The sequence below is a fragment of the Akebia trifoliata genome, chromosome 14 (assembly GCF_017979445.1).
Source record: "Akebia trifoliata isolate Shusen 1 chromosome 14, ASM1797944v1, whole genome shotgun sequence".
Classification (NCBI taxonomy): domain Eukaryota; kingdom Viridiplantae; phylum Streptophyta; class Magnoliopsida; order Ranunculales; family Lardizabalaceae; genus Akebia; species Akebia trifoliata.
The window spans coordinates 17,242,382-17,252,382 of record NC_141388.1 but is presented as its reverse complement, the minus strand read 5'-3'; the positions used below and the strand labels follow the sequence as shown (position 1 = coordinate 17,252,382).

The 10,001-nt window shown below is 31.8% G+C and overlaps 1 long non-coding RNA gene across 1 annotated transcript; it reads right to left on the bottom strand.

The window, feature by feature from the left end:
- Positions 1-2,907: 2,907 nt before the first annotated feature.
- On the bottom strand, positions 2,908-4,918 carry LOC147386466 (uncharacterized). Its single transcript, XR_015172291.1, has 2 exons — positions 4,485-4,918; positions 2,908-3,058 (listed from the first exon to the last, which is right to left on the bottom strand). It is a non-coding gene; the product is annotated as an uncharacterized LOC147386466 (long non-coding RNA).
- Positions 4,919-10,001: the final 5,083 nt, after the last annotated feature.

The window sequence follows — 10,001 nt, the reverse complement described above, 5'->3', positions numbered from 1 at the left end:
GTTGAGTTTGACAATTTTAATTTATAACTGTCGAGTACAACAATAATTTAACAAAATGTCAAACTTGACAATTTTTTTTTTTTCTGAATTAAAAAATTCTCTTTTTTCATATTAGTATCTAGTTCAACAGTTATTTTAAATAAAACATCAAACTCAGCAATAATTAATTGAACTTGAAAATAATATTGCCGAATTGAAATTGTTAAAAACCATAAAAAATTGTCCATTTTGTTAATACTTTCAAGGTCATCAATATTATTGTCGAGTTCAATTAATTATTGTCAAGTTTGACAATAAAAATCAATGAACTCGACATTTTTTTTTCTAATTTTTATTAATTTTGGTTTCAATTATAATGCAGTTCCTCTTCTGAAGTTCAATGGGAAGTTCTTTTGTGTTATGTATTTGCAGGAATTTGCATTTGATTTCGGGATTCATAATGATTCGATCTCATTTTCACAAGTTATGGAAAGTAGTGATTCTGATAAATAGATGGATGCCATGAAAGAAAAATTAAAATCAATGGAATATAATGGTATTTGGGATCTCGTTGAATTACCCAAGGAATGTAAGAAAGTCATGTGTAAATGGATTTTGAAGACCAAGCGCGATGCAAAAGGTAACGTCAAACGACTTAACGCTAAACTAGTGGCCAAAGGATTTACTAAGTGGGTCTTTGATAACGATTTTCTAATAGCGTTTGCAACTTTTGTGGTTATAAAATCCCTATTAAAAAACAATTGTGTGTTTGATAAATATTGCGGTGAGGTATTGGGTTGGTCTGCTACTATTTTGTGAAGCACTTAATAGGTGTTTTTCATAATTGCGTTTGCAGGACCGAAAAAACGATGAATTAGTAAACTACGAAATGACATATATGACCTTCCACTTTAACCCATTTCCCACTAAATATCCCTCTTTAATTTGATTTCTAACTCTTTGTTAAGGGTTTCTCAAACCCTAAAATCAAATAAGAACCTTGAGGTGTGCATCATCGAATGGCGGTCGAAATTGTGTTATGATTATCATCAGTTGCACTCATTCATCTCTCCAAACACAGGTTTGTTTTAGATTTTTTTTTTTTTTTTTGTTATTTTTTCATAGCTATTTCATTGTATAATTAACACCTTCATTAGAAATTGAAGGAATCTCTTGGAAGAACTCATCAAAATTTTCTGATTCATGCCGATTTGTTATACTTGACTGGTTTCCATGTTTATTATCTGTGATTTGTTTTAGTTTTCTTGGAATGGGGTTTTCAAGAATAATTGAAATCCAAGAACCATGAATCTTCATGTCTTCTCTTCTGATTAAAAACCCTCATACTAAAATCTATGTCCAGACTCCTATAACCCTTAAAAGATCATAAATTGTGATTTCTTGCTACAATATGCAATGTAAATTGTGATTTCTTAGTAAATCTATCTCCATTTAAATTCAAATATTTTTTACATCACAATAATATAATGGTAACACAAGAATATTTGAGCTAAACAATAAATTATAACAAAATAAAATTTGTTATAATTTATTGTTTAACTTGAATTCTTCAATTTTAATTTTGTATTACTCATCAATTTGTTAGACATCTTGATGTTATGATGTTAATAAAAATATTTTGCAAAATGGAATGTTAGATGTTAAATAAAATTCAAATAAGTTTTACCCAATTCCCATCGAAAACCCTTTTTAATATTCAATTTTACTATATGTAAGTTACGCCCATTTTTTTTATGTTTATTACAACATAAGCAACCACATATTCTCTATTTATAGAGGAGGTGTTGGCGAAATTTTGATGGATGTTTAGCTATAATTTAATATAATTTAGATAATTTTTAAAATTATAAATTTTATATTACTTATTTAATTATAATTTAATATAATTTATTTAATTTATTTGCTTGGTCTGGTAAAAATAAATATAAGTTTCATAATTTATATGTAAAGTATTCTGGTCAATTTATCATAATCTAATAGATACAACTATTTTTATCAAATAGAAAAAAACAATTTTGCAAATAACACAACAACTTTTAATAGCAATTTATCAAACACAATTTTGACCACAGTGTTTTTTGACAACAATCCTAACAGGCAACCGCAAAAGCTGACAACGTTACCAAATGAGGCCTAAGAAAGAGGCATTGATTATAAAGAGGCCCTCTCTCCAGTTTTTAATAAAGATTCTCTCAAAATCATCATGACATTGGTAGTTTATTTTGATTTGGAGCTTTATCAAATAGATGTGAAAATCACTTTTTTGAATGGAGATTTAGATGAAGATATTTTTATGTAACAACTTGAAGAATTCTCTGAAAAGGGAAAAGAAAATAGTTTGTAAATTACAAAAGCCGGCCTACAGATTTAAGCAGGTTCTTGTTCAATGTATTTATCTAAAAATCAATGGGAGCAAGTTTATAATATTGGTTTTATACGTAGACGACATTTTGCTAGATAGTATCGATATTGATTTACTGTCCAAAATCAAGAAATATCTTACAATTTTTTTTAAAATGATTGATATGAGTGAGACAAACTATGTCATTGCATAGAAATCTTGGGAATTATTAGGTTGTCTTAGAAAAGATATATTAATCAAGTCTTAGAAAGATTTAGTATGTTTAGTTGCTTTGTCAATGATGAACTCATCGTCAAAGGTGATAAATTTTGTCTCAATTAGTGTCCAAAGAACAACTTGGAAAAAGGTGGGATGGGTAAAAAAAATCATACCCCAATTGTGGTCGTAGTGGGTTCGGGATAATCAATTATAATCGGGGCCGGGATAGGTTTAACTAAACCTAGCCTAAACCGAGTTGTTTTTTGCTAGCATAATTTTTGCTCATAGATTCCTTAGTGCTTGCCACATCAAGCATACAAGGGTAGCTTGGTAACGAACAAGGGTAATTTTGTAAATTAGAAATGCCATTCAATACACGTGGGTACATGTGATTGGTGAATCCTAGATTTTTGTGTGCTCTGTGAGCAAAAATAAAAAATAAAAATATTCAGCCTAAACCCACCTCGTTGCCATCCCTATTTGATAGTCGTGAGGTACCTTGAGAATTGATGATGAAAAAAGAAGATCAGATCACTCACTTTCCATATCTGTATATATATATTGATATAATATGATCCAAGTGTTTTACAGAATTGATTTAAGAAAAATTATGGAAGAAAGCAATAAATGAAAAAAAAAAAAAAAATTAAAGCATTGAAAAGAATAGCATATACGACCTCACATCACTTCTTAGAGGTCAAGGTCATTGGTGTCACATGGGTATATAAGATAAAAGAATAGCTAAAATGAAAATATCAAAAGAAATAAAATAAGATTGGTGGCAAACAACATTCTAGTCAACTTGAAAACAGCATTCCTCCCACCGAAAATGATAGCATTTACCCATATATAGTGGATATGAGTGGTATCAACCATAATTCTAAAAGTCGTTGAATCGACTCAAAACTCGACCCCAAAACTCATTTGAACCAAGTTGTCCAGTAAACTTGAAAACTCCTCCAAGTATCGAGTTCTTCAATTTTAATTTTTTAAAATATTAGATAATATTTTTGTATATTTAATAAATTTAATGTTTATTTACTTAATAACCTGGCTAAACTTGTGAATTGTTGAATGACTCGACTTGGATAACATTCTCAGTAGATTCAAGTTTTCTGAGTTGTAAAACTATGTTGCCAAGCAAGTCTACATCGTATCTTATGCACACTTAATGCTATTCTGTAAATAGTACAGAGATGGTATCTTAACCAATGATATATTAGATCCTGTCCTAATAAAATTGTCCTAAGGTAGGTAATATCATTTCGCATTAATTCTAACGTTTGGTTAGATGATGATGTGCAACAGTGTTTTGTGAAAATTGAACTGATGACCGTACCAAAAATTTGTCAAATTGGTCGGAATATGTGTTTGGATCCTGGTTCAATTTGATAATTAAACCCATTGTTATTTATTAAAATTTGTGGTCTACTCACAGAATCAATTTTGTTGTAAAATCTGGTTGGACCACCAGTTCGGTCCAGTTCTTCAAGCAATATACATCAAAACAGAAAAAAAAAAAAAAAAATCTTCTATTAAAGTTCTTATTTTTTACAAAAAATATCAACCTTGGTTTTTAAAAAAGATTAATATATAAATATATGAAATAATTGGTAAGTGAAAAAAAAAAATGATTGGAATAATCATAACATATGGTATGAATGATGTCAAATGCTAGAGAAGGGAGGCAACTCTAATTTTTATTTATTTATTTATTAAGGAATGGAGGAATGTCTTATAAGATACATTATCCTGAAATGAAAGCAAAAAATATATATAATTTCTGCAGAAATTATGATAGAACAAACTCTTTATTTTTATCTAAAAATATTAATTTAAAATTTGAAACCATCTATTAATTAAGCTAGTATTAGAAAAGAAAAAAAAAAAAAAACTTTAATTTGAGGAATAAGAGCTAAGATACCTTCAAATGTTCTCCCATGGTGCCTGAGTTGTGTTACAGTCCCACAGAGATTAGTAAATATAAAGTAGGATGGGCAGGATGGAGAAGAAGGGCACATGAAGACTAACCAACAAACCTCAGAAGGTAAGAGATATGTTTGTGTGTTAGATAGTAATGCACGTGCCCTGCTTCTCCATCTTGCACAGCACACACCATGCCATGCCATAACCAGAAGCTTTTACAGAGGCTGGTGCAGAAGTAGGGATAAGTTAGAGAGCCCTTTATTTATAAGGGAATAACATGGGACACTCTCTCTCTCTCTCTCTCTCTCTCTCTCCCTCAAAAAATGAGTAACATGGGGGTCTTAAAAGGGGGGACATTGAAATCTAGTGGTTTTGGTGCCAAATGAATTTGCAACCTAGCTAGACAGGCTGTAAAAACTAGCATTGGACCATTATGTCATTATCTATCGTTATATCTCATTACCATCCCCTACCATTTTAAAGGTCTAGATGAGGCTCTCATATGGGTTGGATTGGAGTGGATCAGATCCAATAATTTTGGGTTTGGCATCCAATAAGATATCAAATTGCTTTGGAACTAACCATGGTCCAATTCAACAATGATCCAATTTAGTATATTGAATTTTGTATATATATTGCCTCCATGACCCCGACCCCACTGTTATTGGTTTGGGGCTGAAGAGAGGCTTTCGGGTCTTATAAGGGCTTGATCCAATAAGATATTATCTCAGGAAATTACTAAAATAGTTGTCTTTTGCAAAAATTACTGCATCAACCATGTCTTTAATATTTATGAAAATGCTTATATATATCCGATTTCATATTTTTCTTGTATGAAAATAGATGTAAGAATTATTTGATAATGAATTTATCTTTATGCCCATGGTTGAATGTAGTTTATAAGAAGGGCAAATAAGTAAATAGAAATTTTGAAGCATATATATATATGACTGTCCTCGTTAAATTAAGCAATTATGAAATTGGGTACCTTTTATTTATGGGCTAGGTAAGCAAAGAGTTAGTGATTAATGAAGGGGGTGCATGTAAGTCTACACTAATTATGCAATCGGGCATATGACTGCTTTTATGCTGGGAGGATCCTGAAGTGACTTTCTGTGACACTACGGTCAACATCGTGCTTACTTGGTAGTATTCAAATAACCATAGTGTATCTCAAGGAGAAATGATTATCTACACACTGCCACATCAGCATAGTGTTACATGAAATCCATTTAGAAAAGCTTTTTATGCTTTATATATATTAAAAAGGGGTCCCATTCACCACCTTACACTTTACCAAACGTATTTTGTCCTACATGGGTTAGAAGTTTTGGAATAGGCTGATTTTTGGTGAAGATGATCTTTATGGTGAGGAGATCATTTTCACCCAAAATCAGCCCATTTCAAAACTTCTAACCCCATAAAAAATGGTTTACAAAAAATGGACGGTCCACGATTTTTCAACTTGTAAACATGGGACTAGAGATTTCGGAATGGGCTGATTTTTGGTGAGGAGGATCTTCTAATCGTAGAGATCATCCTCACTAAAAATCAGCTCATTCCAAAACTTCTAATCCATATAGGAAAAAACACGTTTGGTAAAGCACAGGGTAAACTGTAGGGTGTTGAACATTTCTCATTAAAAAGATGATTAATGTTGGAGTGACCTCAGTGGAGGACACATGGGGGACATCTTGACGTGGTGGCGCACACATGCCCATAGATGCATTTTTCCTGAGATATGAGTAAAACACATCTATGGACGTACATACGCCACCACGTCAAGGTGTCCTCCATTGAAGTCACTCCAATTCAACTCTAAAAAGATATAGTCGATTTTGTTATTTTTACAAAGTAACTTGAATTGTTTTAGTAAGGCACACTATCATCATCAAATTGAAATTGGATCCTAAATGATCCAATTTGATCTTGATCCAATGAAAACCCTAATATGAGTATCGATATCAATGGTTTGCGATAGAACACCTAGTAGCCCAAATATTATTGTACAACGATAATATTTGAAGGGCTTAAGAGTATTTTACAAAGCCTTGCTACAATACAATACTCGTATCTCGAGGAAAGTATCAATGGTTTTTTTGAATACTTTGTGTTAGTACTACTTCGAGTGTTATTTCAAGTCACTTTAACATTATTTATTGATGTTAGGGTGTGATCATTTCATTTCATTTGCAAAAAGAGTTGGGATGTCCACATCATTGAAGTGATTCTTCTATTTAATTTGAATACACAAAAGCAAGTTGTCAATACTCCCAAAATAGGTTGGTTTAAATGTTGTATTTATTAGAACATCTAACGAGCATCTGATATCATCTATAATTACCATCAAGTGAGGCGATCACCCACATATTCGATGGAAGTTAAAAGTTTTCAAGTTGAAAGAAGCAAAGGTATCTTTGTCTCCAAATTAATAATCAAATTCTCATTTAGTATGAGTGACATAACTTCTTAGAGACGTGATAAATCAACACAGTAAATAGTACGTGGTTAGTACGTAGGTAACGTGACAAGTGCACAGAATCATAAATCTTTTTCCTTGTGTGGGCATACACAAGAAAAAAGATCTATGGTTCCCTTCCCTTGCCACTCCAGCCACGTATAATTTACCCTTAGAGTGTATTACCTTTATCCCCTTTTCACACAAGTGCCCAAGCCTACAATGTCAACTATTAGCATCTACACCAATTGAATCCATTATTATAAAGCTATAAGTCCCAGATGTATCATAAAGAGTCCATTCTTTCTTGCCCTGAACTATTGTCATAGACTTATTGGCCATCTTCCAAGACTCACCTAAGAACATTATGAGTATTCCCAATCCTGCAAGTTGCCCTATTGAAATTGACTTCATCTTCAACTGTGGAACATATCACATTTTTTCAATTGTAAATACGCCTCATTCGATAGATTTATCTACCCATCACCTTTACCAACAATGTTATAAGGTTTATCATACCAGAGATATATTCTACCAAAATCACCTTGTACGTAGTTCTCTAAAATGTCTTTATGAAAAGTAGCATGTAATGATACTCTAGAATCGACTACCCATGTTTCATTGTGTATGGCAACACAAAAAATCAAAGTATCGAAATCACTAGCATCAGAGAGGTTAACATATTCTTTACCTTTTTTTATTTATTTTTGATCTCTATAATTTTCTTTGCAACCATTTTTGAAGTGATAATTTTTCTAGCAATTCTAGTAACCATCTTCCTTTTCTTGTGGTGTTCTGGATGTAACCTTTTTCAAACATAAATGACTTTTACCTTTGTTTCCTTTAGGTATGTGGGCTTTAAAACCTTTGGGGAGGTTTGAGCTCATCTACATGAATTTTTGAATCATTACCATTCAAAGAGTTTGTGTATAAATGGACATCATTAAATGGATTTTTAAAATACTTTTAGGCTTGTAGTAACTCACATATCCAAATGAATAGGTAAAGGTCAACCTAGAGAACTACAAGTAAGGAGGTTCGGTTGAGGGACAAAGAAAGTATTAGGCACATTGTCCCTCCCATCTATTGATGGTTATCAAAATGATCATTAAAAAAAATTTTAAATGATTTTTTATTTTATTTTGAAAGTAGAAGAGATTATAGAGAAGTTATTGGGAAAATAGACTATAATTCCGCCTTGTAAAATGGACAAAGAAAGATGATAAGTAAGCCCCTATTAGGGATAAGTGCTTGCTAGATTTTTTTTATGAGCTAAGGACCTTGGTGGGAATCTACTTGGATTCTACAATTATGAGTCTTTAGACTTTATTTTCTACCTATGTACTCCTTTAAGAGCTCATATTTGTTGATTTAGTTCATAGCTTATATCCATTAGTTGGATACAAACCTAGGGGGAACTAAATCCATTATACATGAAATTTTGTCCTTAGGGGAATGTATTTGTTAGCTTAGTAAATAAGGCTTACGGGTTGGATACGAGCCTGATATGAGTATGTCCATATACATATCTTTTTTTTTTATTCAGATCCAAATCCAACTCGGATCATACTAGCTAAGACCATATTTGAACTATTTTTTCAATCCAATCGAATTTACTGATTCAGATCGATCAGGTTGGATAATGTCAAACCATTTAAGATTATTTTAAATAAAATTATTAAAATATGACTAAATAATGAATTGAAGTCAATAATTCTCCATTTTGGAGAGAAACCTTGATCACTACACCCAACCATTGTTGTTTCTTGAAAAATGACTTAAAAAAAATATAAGAATACATCTTGCAAAGTAATATATCATTCGGATCTTGACAAATATAGGGATGGAATCGTATCTGATTTGAGTAAAGGGATATCAACCCATATCCGAACCATATTTTAATTCAGATATACTTGATGAAACCAAACCTGATAAATTCAGATTCAGATCACTCGAATCTCAGATAAAATTCGTACCATTTTAAGCCCTATTAGTAAACTAGATGTAGATCTAGAGATACCTTCATCTTTTGCCCTTAGTCTTTTAGAATAGAAATATGTGGTGTGTGTGCACATATATAGTGTGTATGCATGAGAGGTTCCAATAGAACTTATTACATGGCTTATTAAAGGGAAGATTATTTCAAGTAGAAAAATTACTTTCTTTCACCTCAACCATGAAAAATATAAGAAATCTATTCTAAGAAGCATAAAAAGAGCTTGAAAATTAAATGAAATTTAAAGATCAAGTACTTAAATTTTAAGTGCTCACTAAGAGCTTATAATAGACCTATAGAGGGAGATTACCTCCTAAGATGGATTACTCTCTACCTCCAAGCCATTAACTAGCTTGGAATTTAAAGACTATATTCTTGAATTTAAATGAACATAAAATAAAGGAAATGGAAGTGTTAGAAGTGGAAAATTAGGGAGGGTTAGTCTCAAAATAGCAATTAAACCTTAGCACACCACCTTGGTGTCTTCTTCCTCTTCTTCTTCTTCTTCTTCTTCTTCAAGTTTAGCTTATGGAAAGGTAAGAAACAAACTGGACAAGTTTTGGAAGAGTTGAGAGAGGCTTGAGAGAAGATTTTGACAGAATTTTAGAGCTCTAGACATTTTTTTTGGCCTTGGAAGGGTTTCCCATTTATAGGATTTTGCAAGATCCTTGGGAATAATTTTGTCCTAAATTTTTAAATCCTCAACATTCTCATAAAAACCTCAATGGAGGACCACAATTAACTCTCATTTCCTTAGCCTTGATGTTCTTTTACATCATATAGGGTCTAACTAGTCAAGATGATTAATGGGTAAGATGATAAAAGACAATAAATTCTAGAGAGTTCTTAAAGATGGTCAAAGTTTTCTTAGGTCCTAGAGCTTGAGTCAATGGTAGAAGAATCAAACCAAATGACATGCACTTAGGTGGTTAGATTTTAGATAATTTGATCAATTCTCTTGAGAAGGGTCTCCAACAAACTAGGAGTTGAACGCTCATTTGTCTCAATTTCTAGAGAATTCTCTAGTGTGGACAAAGTTGTCAGGGATCCATCATTTGAGT